This window comes from Corapipo altera, unplaced genomic scaffold (assembly GCF_003945725.1).
Source record: "Corapipo altera isolate COAL_440 unplaced genomic scaffold, ASM394572v1 61305, whole genome shotgun sequence".
Taxonomy (NCBI): Eukaryota; Metazoa; Chordata; class Aves; order Passeriformes; family Pipridae; genus Corapipo; species Corapipo altera.
The window spans coordinates 2,325,345-2,350,705 of record NW_020884909.1 but is presented as its reverse complement, the minus strand read 5'-3'; the positions used below and the strand labels follow the sequence as shown (position 1 = coordinate 2,350,705).

General features: G+C 42.9%; 1 protein-coding gene across 3 annotated transcripts in view; it reads left to right on the top strand.

Annotated features, from left to right (window-relative positions):
* NRG1 (neuregulin 1) overlaps positions 1 to 25,361 on the top strand; it is a 442,486-nt gene that overhangs the window by 238,066 nt on the left and 179,059 nt on the right. The gene's annotated exons all lie outside the window — the stretch shown is intronic.

Below are 25,361 nucleotides of genomic sequence, written 5' to 3'. Positions count from 1 at the left end.
CAGTTCCCCCATTTAGATAGATCAGTAGGGGCTTTACCTCATAGTCCTCATGGGCCAGGCTCTGGAGAAGAGTTGGGAAGGGGAAGCCCTTTGAATCTCTGGGACATCACACCACAAATCTCTTATGCAGCACACAGCCCTCCCTGCTGGGCAGTAGCCATTTGCCTGCTGATCCCTGGGGAACGAGGTCACTGCTTTTTTCAAGCAAAATAGTGTCAGTTGGAGCCTCTGATGACCAGAATTGGAATTTTTAGAATTATTTTTATTATTATTTTTCTTTTTTTTTTATTCTTTTCTTCTTCCTGTTTTTAGAGAGTAAGAAGTGATTGAAAGTAAAGCCTGGAAACAGCTGGCTTCTCTTTTGAGTCACAGAATTATCCAAATTGTTTGCAAAGTCAGGTCTGTAAAGCTAACAAATGTAGAGTCACTAAGTCCACCGTATACTTTAGGTTTCATTTGACGCCCACATGCTGAAACTACCTCACTTGCATCTGCTGATACAGAGAGATCCTTGCTGGATGAAGTATCACCTCTGCACTGCTTGTCTGAACATGCTGATTTTCAGATCTAGAAGAGTTTTCTTCAGCTTTTGGGCACAATGACATCTGAGGCTCTTTATCCCACTTGCTTTAGCATGAGTGAAGTCACTTGCAAGTTCCCTCCACATGTTTCTGTAACAAAGATGTTATCTCTGTGAGAGACAGACTTAGCAGAGCAAGGTGATGTGGCAGAGAAAGCAGACAGTATGGCTACGTGTTTCCATAACCTCCAGCACTGCTGCCCGCAGTCAACATAATCTTTGCCTCAGGGGAAAAGAAATCCAGGAGGAGCAAAAGTATGCTACGCTCTAAAAAAAATCTGGTGGGGTGTATATGTGATTGTCTCACTCCCTGAGCTGCTTTTTTTACCTGTGTGTGGTAGTGCACAGTGCATGGTAAAACTAAATATATGTAAGAGTCATAACAGATGTTGGAGGCTTCCACTGTAATGCCAGGCTAGTTAGGCTGGCTAACTGCTTTCAAATACCTTAACTTTTCCAATGCGTCTTCCTCAACATGGTTATTTAACCTGTATTATTTACGCTTCTGTAGTATCACAGTTCTCAAAGTCTATCAAAACCTGTGATAGAATGTGAACAAAACCTGTGAACAAAACCTAGAATGTGTGCAGAAGAATGTTGCAGAAATGCATCCCTCAGACTAAGAGGTACTGATGATCCTAATGTTGCAGCTTGTGAGGAACAAAACTCCAGTCCAGTACTGAAACCTGGAAGACAAGACATAGCAGATGGATATCAACAGTTGTATGAGCAGAGAAAAAAGGCAACAGAAATAAAGTGAGCTTTAGGATGGTGTGGCCCATGTGTACTGCTTGCTTAATCTTTTTGACAACAGTTTTCGTAAATGGAAACACCAACATGGAAAAGCTATCCCCAGTGCACTTTCAGCAGTTAAGGAGCTTCTTAGTCTGTTCTTCTTAGGTTTCATTTGTTAAACTAACAGCCTCTATCCAGCAACAAGTGCCATCTTAAAAAGAAATCCGTATCAGGAGAAAGAAAAGCGCATTTCTGGACTGTGTTGTTACCACTTCCAACCCCAACCAGACCAGCAAGGGCATCAGTATTAAAAGAGCTCCTCAACAATCCCTGAAGCAGCTCTTTCTGGTGGAACTAATGTTAGTGTGTGGTTTCAGGAAACTTACCAGATGTCTCAGACTAAGGTAGAAGAAACCAACACTTCTCCATTTCGTTTTTTTTTTCCCCAACATCACCTCTAAGTCAGATGGGATTTGTTTATATATCCATTGCTTGCCATGCACCTGGTAGGATTTTTGTTGGTTTTGTAGGGGTTTTAAAAGCCAAATGCACTACGAGTAAGGCTTTTGATTGTCACAAATTTGCCCACTCCTCATAAAAAACATAAAAAACATGTAACTATTGCACCTGCAAATTTTTGTGCCTTTTATCACTTTGAACTCATCCTGTAAGTAAAGAAAGAGGGATCTTGTTTTTAATTAGGTGATACTAAAAATTCATGCAGATGTACTTAACAAAACATAGGGAAATAATATTGTCTTATCCTACAATTAAAACAATACCTCTTTTGATTCAAAAGAAAAATTACGTGATGCAAGCAAAATTAATTTAATCCTGAATTGAGACAAGAAAGGTGAAATTCCTAGAATGTTTAACAACATAAAATACAGTTTTGACTTCTATACTTTTGGCCTGATATTATTTACAAAAGGCTAAGCAAGACTGTAAAAATCGAGTTGTTAAGTTACTTTATTGAAACAAAATATATGGCTTTGTGTTCATTAAATATTTTGACTGACTACTTGTTTTAAGTGTTGGTGGAAATACTTAGCTTTGCTGCCACTGAACACTGATTGGAATCTTTTAAGTTTTTTTATCCCCAGAAATGATTTACAACAATTGAATCTGGAAATGGTTGTTATTAGGCACTGTCAGAGTTTCCGACATATTGAGAGGTAGAGTTACAGACAAGCAATTCAGTTCATCGGGGGTCTAAGGAAAGGCAGGAGTTCACAGGAAAGGTCTGCGAACTATAGTCATGGACAACAGTCTGAACAACAGTGGCAAGATTGCTGTGATTGCAAAACGCAGAAAATCCATGTTTTTCTTGATGAGCACTGTGGTAGTTTGGTCTAGGCCTTCCTTGGTGACCAGTTTGTAACCAAGGAAGGGCCCAGATTTACCCAGTATTCCCTACAATTTTTACATAAGCCAGGCTATAAGAAGAAAGGAGGAAAGGCCTTCGCTCTCTTTCTTTCCAGCAGCTTGGAGGTGCAGGTTCCCTGCTGTTGAGTCTGCCGTGTTGGGGAGCGAGGCCTGGTAAGGTCTTGTCGACCTTGGGAGGCGGAGGTTGCCGGCAATCATTCCAGAGCGACTCTCGGTTGTCCCAAGGAGAGTAGTGAGATATTTCCTTGATAACTCTTTTAGTTGCTAGATATTGGGCTACTAATCAGGATATATATATATTTTACTTTGGCTTTGTACCTTTTTCCCTTCCCCCTTCCCTTTCCCTTGTGAAATTGTATATATATTTCAATTGTATATAACTGTAACATAAGTGTAAATATATTTATATATATATTGATATAGCTGTCTCTCTCATTTTGGTTTTTCTTGGTTGTTTTTCTCCCTGAGCTTTTGGGGAAGGGGGGACTTCTTGTGGTAAGGTTTGGAGACTTGGCAGGGAGCCAGCTTCAAACCATATCAGCACCGAGAGAATATCTGAGTGAAGACACATTTGTGATCGTTTCCCCCAACAGTTCCACCCGTGTCAGCTGAGAAGAGTCAAATACACAATTATTGGTATGCAGTCCCCTCTCTTGCATTTTCACTCAGTATCTGGTGGGGACATGGCAGAGGACATGCCCTGTCATTGAAAATTCTGTGGACAGATTAAGCTCTGCACATGTTATTAGCAAAGTGAGGCTCGGTCCACAGGAAAGGGAATGTTCATTTCAGTGTCATCATTCAACTGTGCAGATCCATTGCCTGTTTGGTCTGGGCTTTCCGTGTTGCAAATGGAAATGAATGAGTGATGCTGCTTCTGAAAACCACAAAACTGAGATGTCACTGTGACCGACACGGGCTTCTGATTTTCATGAGTTTTCAATTAATGATAAAGCTGTACTTGTTATTTTAATTCAGTTCTTCAAGTCCTATCTGGGCCATCTGTTGTATGAATACATCCAGCAATCATTCAGATCAAGGGAAAATGTGACTGCTATAGCTGTTTGAACTTCCAGCAGGTCTTATTCAGATAACAAAACTAGTCTGGTTTTAAAGGCATCTCTGTGACCTTTATGAATCAGTGACTTACACTTAGGGTGTGCAGTCATGGCACACAAAGCATAGATAACAGGTTCCACAGTTTAGCATGATGATCCAAGAAAAATTTCAAAATCCATCTTGAAGGCAATTTTTCATCTATTTAACTGACATACAGTTGGTATGGAGGAATCAAACCTTTAATCACAGTACGTCATATATGCAAAAATACGGTAAACTTCTAGTACACAATTTCTTCTTCAGATCATCAGTTTTTTCCAACTGTATCAGTTGTTTCTATTAAGAGACAGGAATTCTCACTTCTACCCCTAAATCATCACAGTTACAAAACAATCCTGCTGATTTGTCTGTCTGGTGCTCAGAAGTATTTTCTGAACTACAGCTTTTATTTGTAATGTGAACTAGCATTATTATTATTATTATTATTGTTATTAATAATAATAATAATAATAATATTATATCAGCTTACATTTTAAAATTGCATTGAAGAACCTTTAAGATTATAAAGTCAAAAACTAGAAAGTACCTCCATGCACATAAAGTGTTTATTCAGCTTCCTAGAGTGTGGCTTTCATGGTACAGACAGAAATCACACCTTTTCCCCTTGTGACTTCTTCATCCAGTACAGCCATTGACTCTTAAGTTTCTTAGTTTGGATCTACCTTTAGAGATATACACCTCAAAAATTTGCTGTTGTTCTCCTTACAAAGAATGCCACAGCTTAATCCTAGTGTAAGAATCCTAGGAGGTCTTCAGAAATCTTATCCTGATTACTGGTGGGAAGAAATTAAAAATGTTACTGGTAGGAGACTTTCAGTATCAAAAATTGACTTAGATTGGTGGATGTTGCTTAAAGCACTAGGCAAGTTTTCCATACCTTGAAGTAAACAAGGTCGATTTTTAAGTTAAAAGGTTAAGCAGAAGTGAGTTGGAGACCACTTAGCAGAAGGTAGGGAACACCATGTAAAAGACAACTGAATGGATTATGTTCACTACACTGTGTCCAGAGCTTAAAAAATTGGATATGACACACCCTTGCTTTTAATTCTCCACTCTGCCTCTTACATCAAAATACTAATCTAAGTTTTAATGTTGGTTTTAGTCAGTCATATTTCAAGCAGAGGTGTGCTTTTTTAACTCAAGGCTCAAAGGCTTCTGAGGCTATGGAGGTAGTGTTTTGCCTTATGGTGGAGAAGGGGTGGTTTCACTGATTATAAATTCATTAACTTTAAGACATTAAAATACTACTGCTTTGGTTGGCTGCAGAAGCAAGACTCCAAAATGACATCTTGAGCACAATTCCAGATGCCATCCTTCACTCACATCAGGGGATTTTCAGCTATGCCAGTAAATAATCACACCAAATGGGCATGGAACAGTATGAATTCATACATACAGATTTGTCAGGTAATGTGGAAGTGACTGGTTTGATTTTATCAGATACTTTTCAAAATAACATCAAATGTTTGTTAAAAGAAAAAGAAGTCCAGTTATTTTTCATACTTGTGAAGACTACTGGCCCAAATATTTGCCCTGAGCTTCAGAACGTCTTTTTCCCCGCTTACTCTGTGCATACAAGTCAGAACAGCCCAGAGCCACTTTAGATGACTGCAGCTGCCTCTCTGAAACCTCACAGGCATTGAGAACTGGTGAACCACAGACACTTTTGATCCTAACCCTAAAGCACTCCTCCTGTTTTCCTCAATTCTAGGCCAGTGGTTTGTGGGCAGGGAGGCTGCGCCAGTTGTGCCTTTAACCAGCTGCAAATTCCCCTGCCCTTGGTGGGAGCAGCATGCAGGGATGTCTCCATGGAGCAGGAAGGGGGAAGCCTCCCCAACCTGTCTGCTCCCTGGCTGTCGAGAAACAAATAAGGTGATGTTCCCGCTGTGAGTGCCTGATCCCTACTGGACTTCACTTACAGGGTGAACACACACAGAGAAAAAGTCTGATCCCGAGGGCATGCACAGATAACCGAGAGGATATTCTCTTAATACAAGCATTTGTGTTTCTTCAAAGTAGATCTAAACAGAGATTTTTCCACCCTGAAAAAGTATCAGCTGGATTGTACAAAAAAAAAAAAGGTAAAGAAAAAGAAAAATCCCTCTCTGGGGTAAATTAAAAATAAAGGCTTAAAAGTTGTGTCTAACTAGGTGATCATAAAGCAGAAATGGTCATCGAATGTTTCACCTTTGTTCTGAAAATGAGTGTGTGTATGGTTTTCACACCTCTCTTCTATTTCCCAAGCTCAAAACACTTTTCCAGATCTCTATCTGTCAAGCCTAGGAGGATATTACAGAAGTGAGCCTGGGCCATTACCTGAGAAGCCCAGTACCCTCTGTGAGGCTGTTTCTCCTAAGGATTTAGCAAAGCTTGAGTTCAGCTTTGCTGATTTTTTCTGCTATGAGAGACAGCCATGCAAACATCTCTAGCCACTCTCTTTAGCACAGTCATGGAGAAAAAGCAGATATGAAAAGTACAATCCACAGATCTGGAACACAACCTCTGCAGCATTAACAGGTTTTTTTCTAAGACTCTGCAGTTGAAAATCCTTGGTAATCCCTCCTATGTTTAAAAAAAAAAAAAATCAGAAGGAAGGTTTCTCTGTGATTCATAAAGAAGGATGGTAAAGGGGAAGGAAGGTGTGTGGCTTATGCTAGGCTCAATTCTGATCAGCTTAGTTTCTGCAAATAGAGAAGATTAGGGCCCAGACACATGGCACTAGTTGAAATGGGTCTATGTAAGAAGAGTCTGGGTTGCAGAAAAGTGGCCAAAATGCATCTTTTTCTCTTCAAAACACACATCTGTCCAGAAAAAAAAAAAATTTATTCTTCCTAGCTGTGTTTTCCATGATTCACTTAATCTGATACTTTTTGTTCATGTTCCGTGAAGAAGTGCAACAAAGCACTCTGAAGGCTTCCTCAGCAGAGCTGGCAGACAGCAGCAGGATCCCATGCTGTTGAAAGGAAATATTTCAAGGGCAGCTGAAAAAACAGTGAGATCTTTGGCAAATTCCCTCAGCTGCCCAAGGCTCTGCGCAAAATTTGTTTTCTTTGAGGTCAAGGAAAAACTTTGGTTCTGGACACTAGACTCAGAAGCCTTCCTCACCTGGTGCTTGGGACCCAATATTTGTGTGGCTGATCCCTGCTTTTCAGTTTTGTCATCCAGCTGGTCCAGCCTGGGAGGTGCCCTTGAGGTACACACAGACACCACAGAGCAGCTGGGATCGAGGCGATAGAAAAAGTTGCTCACAATGCTCTTTGCTCTTCACAATTTGGTTTTAAAAACAGCCTGTCCCAAGAGTCTCTTGGGAAGCGGTGTGATCCAGGTAACACTTGTGCCTGCTGAGACATTGCTGCAAGGCACCAACTGGCCCCAGCATGTGTCCTGCAATGTGCTGTACAGGAAGGGTGTGAGCTTGTTTGAGGTGAAAGGAGTTCCGCCAGGAAACGTTGACATTACGAGAAATCACTCAGGACATGTGTTGCCTGTGGAGTGAACACCAGGGTTGGAAGAGGTTTGACTGAGCCAAAGTGAAACGACTCCCTCCTCTTTGGCAGCGAGCACTAAGTCAACCCTGCTGAAACTTGAAACACCTTTATATGATTTGCATATTTCTGTGATGCTTGAATAGTGTTCATATACTTCTGTCACCATCCACTGGGAAGAAAGTTCACGGGACTACAAAGTAGGAATAAGCTGGACATACAACACACTAGAAAGATAAAGAAGATAGTAAAATACAATGTAATATCTTGTAAGTGTCTTCACATGTCATTCCATAAGAGCTGTAATTCAGATGATTCAAAAGAACAGTATTGTTGACATGCGGACTCAGTCTGAGAGCTTTGTTGGTCAAACCAGGGAACTAAAAACACCTCTTCTCCCTGGTTTTCTGTTCACCAGTATAATAAAAATAGTGGTGCATTTCCCATTCATTAACTATTTTACACATATGGCAGGTGAGTTACACAGGGCATGGAGTGACCTAACACAGTCTTCTATACTTTGAAGCAGTCCATTATGTAAAAAAGTTGGAATTTTGTCACTGGTAGTAATGGACCAGCTCAAAAAAGCACCATATATTGTACATTTTTTACTTTCCCACTTTTTTTTTTGTTTGTTTGTCCTTCTTTACAATATATTCTTTATCTGTTTGGCTTACGCTTTTTCCTTGCAGCACCCTGTCAATCCTGTATTCCTCTGACTTTTCAAAAGCTTGTGGTTGTTATAGGCATCATGTGAAGGTGTTTAAATTATGCCTGGAGCAGATATACACAAATTTAAGCATGACCAGGTATTTGTGGCCTGCCTGGAGAACCACTTCTCCTGATGAGTAGTGCTATAGTGAGTAGTCCCACTGACATAAACAGGATGACTCAATCCATGTGTGTTGCAGCTAGGAGGCTGTACACAGGTGGAAAACCAAAAAGTGTACGGAAATACCTCCCTGCTGAGTGTGTGCCATGAGCAGCCAGAGCATGTGTTCACAGGTCCCTCTTTGGAAACACATCCTGCCTGATTTCAGTCTCTGCTGGGAATGAGGAAAAATGTCCCCTACTACCTTGCAATGCCTACTGGTCAACATCTTCATTTTAAAATGGGACTTCATAAAGGAAGGAAGGAGAAACAGCACCACAAAGCTGAACAGAAAAGTGGGGTCCCTAAGAAATCACGCTCTAGACACTGCTTTGCTGGGTGGTAGTGATGTGTTACGATTCAGAGCTCTTTCCTGGGAGGAAGTTGGTTTGAAGACTCAAAAGCCTGTTCACCATTAAAACTATGATGATGGAAGGCAGGCTCCAACTCCTGCTCTGAGCACAGCTGTTGCTGCCAGCCAGGATGTTGACCTCTTTCTGTTCTAAGTAGGGATCACAAACTAAATGCTCCATCACTGCACTGTCTGTGTCCTCACTTTGTTTTGGGAAAAGAGAGAAAGCAAAACAGGTGCCCGCTGTTGCTTTGGTTTGGATATGGATAGCAAAGCAGAATGACACTGCTTAAATCTAAAGTATGCACAAGTATTTTTTAGGCCCACAGAGGAGACCAAAGCCAGTTTAACACCTCAAGTGCTGGTAAAACTTTTCCTATTACTATGTAACAGATAAATTTGGCATCATACTGCACTTGAGACAACAGGGGCAGTAATCCAACACATTACTCTTGGTCATTCCAACACAAAGCAGGATGGATGTTCAGAGTTAGCTAATCCCAGACAAGGGCCATTCCCCTTTAAAAAGCATGTTTCTGTGGGAAGAAGGTGCCCTAGGCAGCTGCACGGGTGCCCCATTGTCGGTCTGAAGGTAGCTCTGCAATGTGCTGCTCAGGATCCCACAGTACGGCTGCTGACAGAGCCATGCCTGCGCCCTACTGCCCGCCCAGCAGCACTTGCAGAGGGAAAAGAGAGCCTTGTCAGCTCAGCAAGAGGAAGAGGAAGGAGCATCCTCCTCTTCCTCCTCCTCCTCCTCCTCCTCCCCCACTGTGTGCTGGTGTGAGATGTCTGGCTAGTCTCTCTGCTGGCACGAGTGAGATTGTGTGAGCTGTGCGCCTCTCCCTCCTGGTGGGAGCACAAGCACACCTTTGTGTGCCAGCAAAGCTGCTTCCTTGCGCATCATCTGTTGCTGCCAGCACACTGATGTGCTGCACCCCTGTCGCTGTCTGGGCCACCCATCCCACACTGGTGGGATGGTGAGGGACATCCATTCAAAGTGTGCATGGGCAGACTTTGAGAGGGGGCAGCTCAGCACAGCCTGTTGGCTCCAGCAACTCTGCACTCACACCAGCTGAAAACCTGTTCTCTGCTTTTTCCAGAGTTAATGTACATTCTTAGGACAGGGATGGAGTGGTCTAATGGTAATTGTTGTTATGGAGAAAGTTGAAGTTAATATCTGCTTTCATATGAGTAAAAATGCCAAGGCCTGTATACATATATTTCAGAAGCAAAGGGAAATTACACACTAAACTGATGGTATTTCATTAGCATTTACATTATCTTTGGTCCCAGAGGTCTCAGTGAGAGAGTCTAAGGAATTTTACTTAGGGCTTTATAAGGACTTTTTAAACTGTGTCTTGAAAACCTCTAAAGATGGAGAAAGTTTAGCCTTCCCCGGAGTCCTGGTGTACTGCCTGGCTATCACTACAGGGGGGAAATGTACCTTTATCTCCAGCCTGAACCTCTCTAGCTTCAGCTAATGCCCATTGTCACTCCCCTTTCCACCAGGCACCGCCAGGATGCCGTCACATGCCCCAAACCCATCTCTGCTCCAGGGGGAGCTCCTCCTTGAAGTCCCATAAAGCCATAGGCCTCCTGCAGCCTCTCTGCTTTGTCATTGTCCCACCTCTCTGGGGCCCCAAACAGAACTCAGTCTGATGGGCCCTGAGCCAAGGAGATCACCCCTCTCTCCTATACAAGCCATCTGCCCCATCGAACTTATAAACTGGGGGTGGGGGGGAAGAGAGGAACAAGCTGGATCACAGCAAAAACAAGGATGGCTAAACTTATCTGAGGTCAGAAGACCATCTAGTTCACTGTACTGACCCTGAGACTAGCCAAGTGAAGAGTAGAAGGTCATGGGAGGCACACAGAGAGGGATATTTGGGAAAGATTTCCCGGCTTCCAAGAACTTGAGTTTCATGGGCGGTGAGTTTAGATGTAATAGGTCCTAAATCACTTTACCTCCATAAGTTTATCAGATTGGTTTCGAACTCCATGCCAACCTTTACAATCCACAATGTCCTGCAATAAAGAGTTCCACAATGTCCTGTGATAAGTAGTTTCACAATTTATTTAAATGTTTTGTGAAAAATTAGTCCTTTTCATGTTTGAAAATAACAGGACTTGTGTTTGCAACTGCCGTTTTCTGGCTTTACTGATGTTCCTTACTTCAATGATTCCCTAATAATTCCCTCTCTGTTCCAATTTTATGGAGCACATGGGACTCCACCACATCCACCAGACTGCATGTCTTCAGCCATCTGTCTGGTACTTCTCTGTACTTTACCCAGAGCAGATGCAGGGACAAGAACTGCACAGGGTTCTTCTTTTTCTTACTGTGGCTGCAAACCATGTTTGGCACAGAGATGTTTTCCATTTTGTTCTCCCTCTCTTTCCCAAAAGTTCCTAACATGAGTCTGCTGTTTTGGTGGAGCACCAGCCCTACTGTGTGTGGAGCTATCTATTTGAAACTCAGGATCTTATCCTGAGTGAGGATAATCCATTGAAACCCATGCACTGGTGAAAACCATGAAATCCATGCACTGGTAAAGATCTGGAAGAGTTTTTCATCTGTAATCTTCCAATTCCTTTACCTGGACTCCAGTGTTCTACCTTCTAAGCTAAGCTAACCCGGCTCCAAGAAATACTCTACTGGAGTATTTTAGCTCTGTTCTCATACCTTTCAGTCTTGCCTAACACACTCCAAATTTTCCCTCTCTTTGTCGATGGTACAGTGGTAGTACGAGGACTAAGCTCCAATATTATTTTTAATTGGACTGAAAGTTTTATGGCATCCCTGTATTTCTTTCTTTCTGCAGCCCTACTGATTACTTTGGGCCTCATATTTACCCCAGACACCCAAACATCAGCTTTTGGAATAGCTTACCACAGCATGTCCATCCCCCAAAAGTTTAGAGGCCTTGAAGAGCTGTGGATGAGAGAGAGACTAGGAAGAACAGGAAAGAAGGAGGGAGACATCCCTGCTATGCACACAGTCATCCATAGCCTTCATTATGGCAGGGACATGGTTCTCCATGGACAGTTTCAGAGACAGTAAAATGGCTACAGCATGACCTGTGAGTCCATACACTGTTATGCAACCTGGGGGGCAACCTGGTGGCATCCTAGGGCAGAATCTGGCCCTCTGGGCACTACTGGGAGTTTAGTATCAGAGGGGTTAAATCAGTGCTGCTTTGAACCATCATCCATGAAAAGGGAACAAACCCTGTTTTCACTGTTTCCCCTATCCCAGAGAGCAACATTTCTGAAAGTGACGTGTGGTTAGTCCAGTAAAGTGTAAGGGTCCCACTCCAGCTCACTCCTTTCTTCCTGTCAATGACTTTTTCTGTGTCTGGTGCAATGCCCGTAATAATAATCTCTCACTGATCTACATGAGCAATGGATATGACCTTTTGTGGTTAAATTGATGTGGCCAGCCTTCCTCAGAAAGGTTGCAGCTGATGGTGTGTTACGGGTAAGGCCACTTGGTGGGGCAGCCTGTCTGCACAGGCAAAAGGGGCAGAGCAGGTCTCATGTGCCCTGCACCCTATCTCAGGCTGGGACCACCTGACTTCACCAGCAACACAGTCTGCAAGGAACAAAAAGGCAACATCTAGTGTCCTGAGTAAAGATCTCAGATAAAAGGGTGCTCTGCAGATTGCTGGGAAAACATTTTGAAGAGCTGGCATCCTTATGGTTCTGCCATAGCTCTCAAGTGTTTCCCTGAACATATTGATCAATTGTGTCACGTTTGAGTTTCCACCTCTGCTCAATAGGAGGTAATTATAAGGATCCCCTAAAAGCTGAGAATTATTCCAGTTAAATCAGAGGAATGGTGCTCCTGACAGTCTTCAGGAACTGACAACATTTCACAGAATCATAGAATCATAGAAGGTCAGAATGGACCTTAAAGATCACCTAGTCCCAACCCCCCTGCTATGGGCAGGGATACCTTCCACTAGACCAGGTTGCCTAAGGCCTTATCCAAACTGGCCTTGAACATCCCCAGCATTGGGGCATCCACAACCTCCCTGGGCAACCTGTTCCAGTGTCTTGCCACTCTCTCGGTAAAGAATTTCTTCCTTAAATTTCCCCTCTTCCAGTTTGTACCCATTACTCCTTGTCCTATCACCAGAGTTCCTGAGGAAAAGTCCCTCTCAGGCTTCCCCCTAGGTCCCTTTCAGATACTGGAAGGTTGCCATGAGGTCTCCATGCAACCCTCTCTTCTCCAGGTTGAACTGCCCCAACTTTCCCAGACTGCCTTCATAAGGAAGGTGCTCCAGTCCTCTTATGAACTTCCTCTTACGAACAAGTCCTCTGGACTTGCTCTAGCAGTTTCATGTCCTTCTTATGTCGGGAACACCAGAACTGTATGCAGTCCAGGTGGGGTCTCACAAGAGCAGAGTAGAGGGGGAAAATCACCTCCTTCAACCTGCTGTTCACACTCCTTTTGATGCTTTCTGGGCTGTGAGTGCACGTTGCCAGTTCATGTTGAATTTTTCATCAACCATCTCCCCCAAGTCATTCTCTGCAGGACTGCTCTCAATCACTTCCATGTCCAACCTGTAGGTGTGTCTGGGATTGCCATGACCCAGGTGTAGAACCTTGCACTTCACTTTCACGGAATTACAGAATCCCAGAAAGGGTCAGGTTGGAAGGGACCACAGTGGGTTGTCTGGTCCAAACTCCCTGCTCAAGCAACGTCTTCCTAGAGCACACTGAGCAGGATCTCACCCCAGATAGTTCTTAAATATCTCTAGGAATGGAGACTCTACAACCTCTCTGGCTAACCTGTTCCAGTGCTTGGTCACCTGCACAGTAAAGTTCTTCCTCATGTTCAAGTGGAATTTCCTGTGCATCAGTTTCTGCCCACTGTTTCTTGTCCTATGGCTCAGCATCACCAAGAAGAGCCTGACTCCACCCGTTTGATGCCCTCCCTTCAGAAAATTGTATGTATTTATAAGATCCTCTCTCAGTCTTCTCTTTTCCCAAGCAAGCAGGCCGAGTTCCCTCACCCTTTCCTCACAGGTGAGATTCTCCTGTCACCTCATCATCTCCGTAGTCCTCCTCTGGACTCTCTCACAGAGTTCCATATCTCTCTTGCCCTGAAGAGCCCAGAACTGGACACAGCACTCCAGATGTGGCCTGATTAGAGCTGATAGAGGGGTTGGATCACCTCCCTTGACCTGCTGGCCATGCTCTTCCTAATGCACCCCAGGATATCACTGGTCTTCTTGGCCACACGGGCACACTGCTGGCTCACGGACAGCTTGCTGTCTGCCAGGATCCCCAGGTCTTTCTCCAAAGAGCTATTACGAGGTGTTTACATGAAGGCAAACACTGTCATTTCCTTGGTGATTACCAGAAGGCATTTGTGGATGTTAGAGCCAATAGTAATTAATTGACCATGTAAAATCACCAATGACTGAAGAAGCTGACTCAGATCTCACCTTTTTGTTTAAACTTGTCTGTAAATTCTTCACATTTTTGACTGGCAAGAACAAAGATAAACTGTTTAAAATGTAACCACAACCTGCAAACATTACATGCAATGTCTGAAGTATGGGTCAGATATTCTGTTGGGTGAGTGGGTGCAGCTTCAACTGAGGATGAGGGGTTGGATCAGCAACATTTCCTCCCTGAAAGAGAAGTGGGGGTTCTGTAGAACGAAGAAGTTCAAAGCAGGGGTCAAGAGTGTGTACTGACAAACTGGAAGAATGGGACATGCAAGGGGGGATTTTGGTCAAAGAATATTTACGTTGTTAAAGAACATAGGGCAAATGGGGCAAAACACCATGGTCTTCAGTCCAAAATGCAGATAATTAAAGGTTTTAAAACTATCATCTTGAACAAATGAATGAAAAACAATGAACACATGGGAGTGGGAAAGCTCTCCTCTCTTGAGCAAATCTGGCATTCATACAGAGCTACACTGGAGCCACAGGAGACTGAATCCTGCTTCCCAAACATTTCAGACACAAAAAGCGGCTGAATGCTGATACTTCTACCCTTGGTCAGTCTGCTTATTGCATCCATTCACATCCTCAGGCAGCAGAGTGTAGGGTCAGCCTGGGTGCTAGGGCAGTCACTTTTCAGCTCCAAGGGAAGTCACAGCACAGAGTTTCTTTGTTTTCATCATATTTCAGCCTGCCAAAGCCATTAGCTTACCTGAAAAAACTACAGTAAGTTCAGAAAAATGACATTTCAAAACTAGGCCTGCCTCTTCCAGTTGTTCACAGGGAAGAGCATTTGCACTTGATTGCTTTGCTGATCCTTAACTATTTTAGTTTTACTACAACAACTCTTGCTAGCTAATTATTCCCTCCAAACTGGGGAGAGCTTATCCTCTCCCTCTCAGCACTTTACTCAGGACAATCTCTCACTCACTTCTGCCAGAACACTGGGATCTGTATCAACGTGACTTATTTTCTTGAGGTGTCCCTGACCATCAGACACTTCATCAGATTCTTTAATATCTTTTGCATCCTGTTGCTGCAGACAAGTCATGCACCTGCTGGACCATCTGCCATTGCAGACTGCAATCCAACCCCCGCACACAAGGGATTTCTTTATCCATTACTTTGCACTTTGTTAAATGGTAACTGTCTGTACAGAGAGGCTCTAGTAAGGTTTTTCAGAAGGTGTTTCAGAAGCACAGGCTAGCAGTGTTTTGTTTTTTTATTCCTGTCATTAACTCAAAAGGACTCCAGTTCTGCCTCCAGAAGTTGAAAGGAACACGTGGGGAAACCTGCAAGGCAGTGTGGCATGCTGAGTGCTGCTCATCCTGTAGCCAGAGAAAGGGAGCTCAGTGGCACTAGACAGCCTACAGTTTCAGGACTCTGGCAGAGTGTGGATGTGCTGGGGCTTTTGTTTGTTTCTTTCCTCCCTCCCAGTTTTGTTTTTTGTTCCTTGCATTTCTCTCATGTTTCGCATCTTGTTCATATTTCTGGAATGGGACGAAAAAGCCATGCTATAGTCACCTGACATTTGCATGAATTTTTGGTGTGCTGTTTATTTTTTTCTCTTGGCCTGTTGAGGAGTTGTTCTGGATGTTTCTTAGGCAACTCAGATACATATCCAGCTTTCAATCAAGCTCCAAAACCCTTGCATTCAAAACAATATTATCTTTTCCAATTTCCTCACACTACGGGCTGAGAGTAGAATGCCTCTTGTTTTGTGATGATGCATGATCCTGCATCACTGAAAACCATACAGATGAGTTTAGTGTTTGCAAGTAAGTCAATTGTCTTTAATTTCTTTATCATGTGTTCAGTCTCTGTGATGTGACATTAATTGTGGCAATACACGTTGCTTCACTCTCTGACAACAGCATATTGACAATATTGGAAATATGGGGAATAACAGCATACTGAGAATATTGAAAGAAAAGGTTTCTTTTATTTGTTGTAGTGTGATAGAATAAAACTGCAGGTATTATTTCACTAAGTCTTAATGTATTGTATTGCACTGGAAGTGTGTATTCCCCAGGGATACTCTTCTTGGATGTGGACACTTGCTCAGTGTCACAAAGTCCTTTGGAGTTGGTTTTTTTTGGTCAGTGTCCCTGGGCAACTGATCCCTTGTGAAAAAACTTGACAAAAGTCTTCCCTTAGTTTTCTTTGTTCAGTACATTGTTACCACTAGTACTGTCCTACAACCACTGAGTGTGAACACATCAGTTAATGGTGCTCCACACAGTATTTCACAGCAACAGCTTTCACTGACAGGTTCTTATCAAACGGTCAGGATTTGCTCAATTGTATTCTCTTTGCTTTTGCTGTAGAGTCATTTTCTCTGGAGATACCACACAATTAAATTAGCAGACTTAACGACTGCTAATAGGAGGCTGGCCACTTCTTACCTGCAGAACAAAACCTTTTGGAATAGTTAATACCCCTTGACAGAGAATAGAAATCTGTATGGAGTGGAACCTGTTATCAGGTTCAGACCTGGTTTTGGTTATAAATGTTACCTTCCCATCTACGAGTATAAGCTCCGAGATTTTGGTTACTAATCACATAGCTGACATGGTGACTCTGGATTACCAAGTTCTCTGCAGCAGCTGTGGTGAATAGTTCAGGAGTAAATTACAGGATTATATGGGTTTGCATAATGGACCCTCATAGATCTGCACATAGCAATCTAATTAACAAATACCACTTTTATATGCTCCCTTAGTATCAACATATTTGCAGTCTTTCTGTGGGTTAATCATGAACAGGCAAAGGTCTGAGCTTGTGGAATAGCACATTCATTGTCAATTGTAACTCGTAAGTAAACTTGCAGGAGGAATTGCCATTAAAATACTTCCTTTCTCTGCTTGGTGAGGTGCTCCCACAACTTTCAGTGCTTTACTAGCAAGCTGCATACGACTAGTACATTTAGGGTAACAGGATTCCTGTTGGCTCAGTTTTGAATGTTTTATGAGTCAATTAAAACCACTTGAAAGAATTTAGTGACACAGGCAACACACATTTTATTTCCTGACAACTGAGTTCTGCATTGTTTTCATAGGAGTAGGATTAATGAAGGTTTTTTAAAAACTTTGCCCCAGAAGGAAGTATCCCGATCACAGTTATTTGTGTTTTTAAGCACTGAAACTTGGCAGTAGAACTCGTAGGAATTTTTCAGTGATCCAAAAATCCCTAAATATACATGTATTTAGGTCTTCAAGCGTGTTAAAGAATTGTGTTTACTGGGATCAGTGGCCCCACAGTACATTCTGTATGTGTGTGTGTATGACCTGAGGATCTGGAAAGAGCTCTGTCTACAGAATATTCCACAAAAGTTCCATCCAGAGAGGAAATCACAGCCATCTGACTGTACCAGAATGCTTACGCTGCTGAGGCTCTCCAGCCTGACTCCATATTCAGACTTCCTTTAGAAAGGGAGGAATTAGTCAGCAAACAGCAAAAGCATTTGCTGTCTATACAGTTTGGACTAAGGATCATCTGGAAATAGTCATGATGTGATACGACCAGATTTTCAGACATGAAAATCTCTATTTCCATGAACTTCAAAGGAGCCATACTAATTTTCCAGATCCATGGGTCTGACCTCTGCATTTTATTTCAACTTTCACATTGCATTCACTACCTTCCATACCCCACCTTTTGCCAAATGAAGTTATATTTAGCCCTTTATCCAATATTTTATGTTGAATTCAATTTTCCCACCACCAGTATTCAACCAGTAATACCTTTGTCCATGATTTTGCAAAGCCATGAAAAAGAAAAAAAAAAATGTAGTTTTAACCTCCCGTTGGTAAACTTTTGGTAATTTCTGATGCCCCAAAATGAGGAGGTAGGACACAATGATCATGGGGGGTTCAGTCACCCTAACTGTAACAGAAGGGTAGGGCAACAGGACTTCACACCATGTCACTACACATGTGGAAGAATGGAAACTAATTAGCCTGGGAAGAAGGAACAAGTTTCCTATAAACTCTAAACCAGCACTCACAGACCACTAAACTCACCACTCGCTTTCAGAAATATAATGAAGCCTCATGGTGACATGAAACCTTAGACAGTTGTTTAATTGGATGCCAGACTAAAGAATACTGAACTGGTCATTCCGGGTCAAACAGGAGTCCCAACCAGCTTAATATCCATTTCCTAATAGTGGCCAGGAGCAGGCTCCTAAAGGAGATTATAAGAATGAGGCATGTAGAGAGCAATTTTCTGGGTGGATGCTCCCAGCTCCTGTATATCAGCCAGGTACTCTGTTCTTGGGATACCAACAGAGCACCCAGGTGTATTTGGGGTACATTTCCCCCCCAGTGGTAGACAGGGTTAAAAACAGACAAATACATAGTTTTTGCTCTGGCCTGTCTGCAAGTAACACCCCGCCTCCACCCTACCCACCACTGTGCACTGTGTTAAACACAATTTCAAAACATTTTTTGAGGCTTGAAATAACTGGATTTCCCTGGGCTTTAATTTACCACTTGACTAGTTTCCTATTTAACCTTTCACTTCAATCCTTATTTCACAGCATGAAATGATACCCCTGCACACCACATTTCTCTTTTCGAGGCAAGCCTACCAAAATTATCTTTTGCTTGGATGTGATGGGAAATGCATGCGACTTTCTGAAGCAACTCGGTGAAAACAGCGCATTACTCAGAGAAAATTCTCAGTGAAGTTTGCAGCTGAGAAACTTTGATAGGAGGAATGGCATATCAGACACACTATACCCAAAGTTCCACTTATTTAGAAAGGAAAAGCCATGAAAACTTTCTGGAAGAACAATCTTTCCCAAACCCCATTTGTGAAAGATACCTAAGTCTGTGCCTGGCTTTAAGCAAAGTAGCTGTCATAGAAATACTCCTGCTCTTAATATGATGCCTGCTAAACCACAGATTTAACCAGGGAGACTGTAATTAATCACACTACTCTTTACAGCATGAGCTGAACACAGATAAAACACAGCAGGGAATCTTACCACTGGTTCAGGCTTTGATTAGACACATATTAATTTTCTCACTGGATGAAAGACCTTAAAACAAAGCTACAGTGACTGTATACCCTCTCTCACACTCTATTTATTCATTTTTGCTTGGGATTTAAATAAGAAGAGTTATGGACAAGACAAAGCCCACACAGAGAGTCTCGTCTCCCCACATGCAATATATTTTTGTTTACTGGTGCTCATCTAGCTGATTTTCGTGGGCAGCAAAAGCTCCAGTTGAACCAGGGCAGTTCTGAATTAGCTATGAACATGTGTGTGTCAGGAGGTATGTACATAGGGGAAGTCTCATCCTTCATTTTGTATATTAATGACAGAATAGATCCAAACAATTTCTGCATTTAACAGCAGGACATTTAGCTGAGCCCTCAGTGAAATCCACACAAAAAATGTACATCTGCATGTGTGGTCCATGGGGCTAGACCTGTTGGTATACTTAGACAAGAGAGAATATCCTCGGTCAGTCTAGTCACAGTTGTCCCATCACATAATGGGACTGAGGAAAAGAGCATAGTACTGACCAGAGTGCTTATGTGAAAGAAAGGGTGGTTTCAGTTCTAGTTCCTGCTCTCCTAAGTATTCCACTAGTCCAAAATTTTTTGCAAAGGTGCGTAAGAGCCTGACTAGCTCCTGAGAGATGAGAGAAATGCACTTACATCTCTTTACACAGATGAAGGAACTGAGCTCAGGTTTCTCCCTCTTGGGGAGAGGACATTTTCAACCATTGGACTGTTAACACAGGCAGAAGGGAAAAAGTCTCTTGTTACATCCCTTTTCAAATAGCATCTCCTCTTTTTCTGGTGTCTTTGTTTGAATGCACCTCCTTGTAGCATGGAGTTGAAAGCCTCCTAAGCTTCAAAATCTTCTTGTACTGTTAACATTTTGTTGATTTCTTGCTTAACAGACATGGCAGCTGTGATTCCCACCATCAGGCACTGAGCACTCCTCAGGTGATGAATGTGGAACCTGTGTGCCTAACTTGGGATATTGTTTTGACGAGATAATGAAGAGTTTGGAGCTCCACAGCTGAGAGCTGTTTGGTCTAACTACCCTCTCAGTTCTAACTCCTTTGCCCCTTCTGTAAGGAAAGAGGCTAGTAGCTTTGCCACACAGCCACAGGGGTGTTTTGAAGATCATATATCTTGGAGATTGCATACCATTGAGACAATCTTGTGGAGAAGGCTGTAAACACCTCAGAGGGCAGTGTAGGCAGAGCACACTCCAGAGTGCTTGTGCAGCATCAGATGATTGCAAAAGGAATCTGTTTTCTTCACAAAGCCAGTGGAGCAAGGACAGCACAAAGTGGAGCCCTTGGTGACCCATCAGACTAGCCAAGTGATTTAATCAGGGACACTGGGATAATCACAGACCTCAGTTAATTGCACTCTCTCTGCAGCATAATTTTTGGTCCTGCAATATGGCAGGGATGCAGGCTGGTGCCAGTGCTCTGTCAGTCAGCTTACTGCAGGACAGGTCAGCTTGTTGCTGCAGCAAAGGGGGGTCACAGGGAATCAGAGAATCCAGAATTCTACCATGCTCATGATGTTAAGACTATGCAAGGAACAGACATACAGACAAAGCTGTGTGACATGGTGGCCCAGAGACAGAAATAGCAGTACTAAACTCACTGGGCAGAGCACAGGTTGAGACTGCTGAGCATGCAGGTACAGGCTTGGAAGGGGTTGGTACCAACATCTGTTCTGGTAAGAGTCACCACAGAGGTAGGGACTGTGTGCTCATTGTGATGGGGTACAAATTAACCATGGATTTATGCATAGAGTGTGTCAGTCTAATTTGGAAGACCTGTTGGTCTATTATGAGTGCTCCAGGACAATGGGGATTATCACACTTGGCCACTGAACTCTTGCCAACAGAGAAAAATCAGTCTGGATCCAAAAAAATTATGTATTTAATGTGAATTTGTTAAACTGCATTAAAGCTCTGTTTCAGCATTTTTAATCAAAGGTGCTTTTAGTGTGATTAGACTTCATTACCTTACCAAGAAAATTGGTCTGAACTTAATTTCATATTTTTTTTTGTCCTGAATTAGAATATCCACCCAGCAATTGAATGAAGTTTTAATATACACTTTAAAAATTAATTTGGATTTTTTTCCATGAGAGCACAATGTCTGGACTGAACACTTGTCAGTGGAGTCACATCGACAAAATGAGAGAGCTGTCAGTCTTCAGAGTCCTCGCTGCCAGTGCTGGAGTAGTTTGGATTCAAACAGGGGCTGCCAAATTATTCCTATTAATAGATTTTCACCTTCCATGCCTTTTTTACTTAGTTATTTTCACAGGCCATATCCTTGGTTATAACTATTGACATTTTACAGGAGTGTAGTAGTCTGTAGAAATTTTGGCTGGATGTGTTTCTGAGGAAGATGCTAATTAATTGTACAAAAATATTTTTTGCATTCAGCCCACACCAAAGAGCATCAATGTCTTGCACACTAATGGGGCTAGCATGGTTTATATATATATATATATATGTGGATATATATATATTTATAGTTGTGACTGGATGATCTAAAAAGTTCTGAAACATTACATGCAAAAATACCAATTTATCTTGGGAAAGTTTCCTGAAGTTTCACAAGTTGAGTCTGTTAAAACTGTTGGTAAATTGGAGGCCATCAGGTCTTGTTTTGTAGTAACATATATACAGACACTTGTACAAACAACTCTGAAATGTGCCATTTCCTGAAAAGAGACGTTACTGGGACGTCATCACCTGTCACAATTGCTGCTGTTGCCAAAGATGTTGGCTTGACCTTTAAACCACTGTTAGGATACTTTTGGGTAATCAAGATTTGCATCTTCATAACGTCAGTAGAACAAAAGGTACTGTTATCCTGACTCAGCTGAGTTGATGTCAAAGACCTGGTGCTCAGCTGCTGACAGAATTTCGAGTCCAACTTAATATAAGAACGTGTTTCATTCACAGCTGTGGTTACCGTATATCTTTACTGTTTTAATTCTGTTTAGGATGATATTTCTTACTCTTTCCTCGCTACCAGTGGAGGGGCAACAGGCAGTTTATGCAGACAGTCTTCCTATCTGTCTTCATGGGTTTCAAATGAGCACAAAATGAAGAAAAAGAGAAAATGGCAGTCCTCAGTTTAAGAGAAGATTGAGAAAAGGGTTACGCTATGAACTTAATTATTAATTCAGGAACTGATTTTGTTAAATGAGTACACTTTCTGTAAGGAAAATAAAAAGTCTTAAACCATTTTTTTGTTCTCTTGGTAAGCCATTGGAATTTCTAAGTATTTGTAATTAGGCTCCTTTTCTATGACCAGAATATTTGTAAAAATGAACTTAGAAGCAAAAAAAATTCAGATTGTTGACATTTTATTCAACTGTTTGTTACTCTGGAGCACTTTTTGTTTATTTTTGTTTACTGATCTGTCTCTTTTTCCCTGCATTACATTTTGCAGACATGTATATGAGTGAAAAATTAAACTTAGCAGCATTCTGCATTCACTTCACATGATGTAAATAATTTCACAAAGTGCAGAGGTCCAGAATAGCCAGGCTACCAACAGTGACATGAGCTTGGGCATAGCCAGATCTTAATTTTTATACTGAAGAAGGTGACATGGATGGAGAGAACAAGGAGATGAATGAGTAAAAGCTCCATACGTGGTCTCTGCCTGTGTGTTGGTGACAAGCAGGTAGCATTCCTTTACCTGTCCTATGATGAACCAATCATGAAAGTACATGAAAGTTTGACTGCTGTTCCCCAAGCAACTGTGTAATTTTTATGAGACTGGGAAACGTGCCTGGGCTATGGCTTCCACTCCACTGAAATCCTGTAAATGGTTGCATAGCTCTATTTCCGGAAGTCCAAAGTGTCCTTTGGCTGTAGGAACTGTCAGCTCAGAAGAGTGTTGTACATAGGGCATTTTCTGACCGACCTCTGACAAGCCAGCTCTCTACTCACAGTTCTGAGGGGCTAAAATGGCAATTTTACTATAGTGTTAAATCAATTGCTACCCACTCTGTTGAAGTATCTCACAGCTGTCGATAGCAAAGGAGGAGAGACAGCTTATGTGCTACAAGCAATGCCTAATTCTTTGGCATTGATATATACAGAAGTAAATCACACCCTTCTGCAGTGGATCTATGACACATTGCCTAAAATGAATTATAACCTTTCTTCTCGGAATAGTAGGCTTATTCCAGAGCACATTTCTGATATGTTTTTTCAAGAGATTTCCCACTTCTAACAGAAAAGGTGCCAGAATTCAGGAGTCTGGAGTATTGTTCTTAGGTTTTCGTTTTGAATGCATTCTCAGGCTGCTGGGGTCTTACCCCAGCATCACACTGCCAAAAAGAAAGAGTCTTTGGGGGGGTCCATCCTGCGGCTTGCTCACAGGGCCTCAGTGCTGATAACTCCCTGAGAGTCTAATTCTGGATTAATTCTGACGAACACGGCCCGAAGATAATGTTTACTTTGATTATTTAGATTTTGCAGCGTACAGAAAACCAGGTCACACCGAGATTATTTAAAAGTACACTTCGATAGCCAACAGAGTCCCTTACGTTTTGCCAGAGTAGGCTCCCTCCTTGCTGAGTAGTGACCCCTTAAGGAAATACCGAGTTACTGCCGCAGTAGTATCTTCCCGTCTCCAGCTGTTCTTCCGTGAGGCTTGCTCTTTCTCCCCGCCCTGCCTGGGGCTTATTCCCTCAATTTCGGTGCAGCACGTTTGAGAAGGGATGTCGTAACGCTGTCAGTCAAGAAATCAAAAATGTGACTCGAATGCATCTGTAACTTTTCGCGTTAAGAATTGTACCCATGTCTTTCCTTCTCCACTTGCTCTCCCCCTGCCTTGATTTGATTTGTTCACTAATGCTGTTATCACCAGGACTCTGAGGAAGTATAATTTTTTTGCCTTAATGTTTTGCAGTCGGTGTAATTCGCTGCTCTTTTTTTACCACAGTGATAGGACTGAGATAACATTGGGGTTTTTTTTTGTTTGTTTCAAAGTCCAACTCGAAATGCTGTTTACCCACTGCTTCTTCAAAAGCTTCTTGCTGCAAGAGAGTGTCTTGAAAAAACCTAGCCTCAAAACTTTCAGCCAAGAAGAGGAAGAAACCAGCATATCTCAGGTTCAGAGTATTTTGTCTTTTTGGGTCCCGATATGGGAAGATTTTTTGAATTATATCAGTCTAAGAATAAAGAAAACCAACTCAAAAGCACCTTTTGTGCATGGTGATCAGTGTAAATGAGGTTTTTTCAGTCTAAGGGACATACATAACTGTCTCCTCAAGAGAAGGAAGAATCTCTAAGGACTGCAAAGTAGCAATCCTAGTTTTAGATTCTGATCCCATCTGTTTTTCTATGTTGCACGACCTTTCCAAGCACACAGGGAAAACCTTCCATTGCGGGATTTTAAGTAGTTTGCACAGATCTGTTCCGTAACTTTTCAGAGTGTTGTGTTTCCCACCTAACTGTGTTCAGTGCAACTCCTACAGATAACAGTTATCTGCACCAGCAGGGAATATGGTACTGTGCAATTACATACAGATTCCTTAAGTTTTCCACATGATGGTGAAGTTCAGTTTGGTGCATTTACACTGCTACCAGTTACTTTACAGCTGTCTCGAGTACGGCTGTATTGGGTGCAGCTTCATCCGTGGACTGCAGCCAAGCTCTACCTGACCGACACTCTCGGTTGTGAGAACTGGTGGTTGTGGGATCAGCTCCGTGAGAAGTCACCGAAGTAGAAACGGACCCACACTGAGAACAGTGCGACCTCCCCGGGGACAGGACCGCCTTGCAAAGCTCCCCCAGGTGGGGGAACGCACGTTAGTCTTGCAAACCACCCCCCCTCTCCCGTGAGCATCCCCCGCCGCCGGGGGGAGCGGCGCCGCCGGTAACCTCGCAGGTTAAGAGGAAGCCGCAGCTTTAAGCAGGTGCCCAAGTGGCAGGGCGCAAGCACCTTGAGGAGCGCCGCAGACGCCTCTCGCTTTCTCCGACCCCTCGCTGCGGCCACCCGGGAGAGGGCCCGCGCCTGTCCCCGAGGCGCTCCCGCACGCTGTGCTCCGCTCTGCCGAGCGGCGGGGCGGCACCAGGCTGCGACACCGCCCCGTCCTGCCCTGCCCGGCCCTTGCCCCGCCCCGGCCCGCCGGGGCCGCGGTGCCTGCGCCCTCCCCGAGGCCGGGGCCGGGGCCGCCCAGCGCCCTGGGGCCGTGGAAGCTCCTCCCGAGAGCAAGCGAGCGGTGCCCGGGGCGGGCGTTAGTAAGGCGTGTGCCGAGGGGGTGTGTACGTGGGCTGGAGTTTATTTTTATTATTAGGAAAGAAAGGAAAGGGAAAAGAAAAACGAAAAAAAAAAAAAAGAAAAAAAAAAAA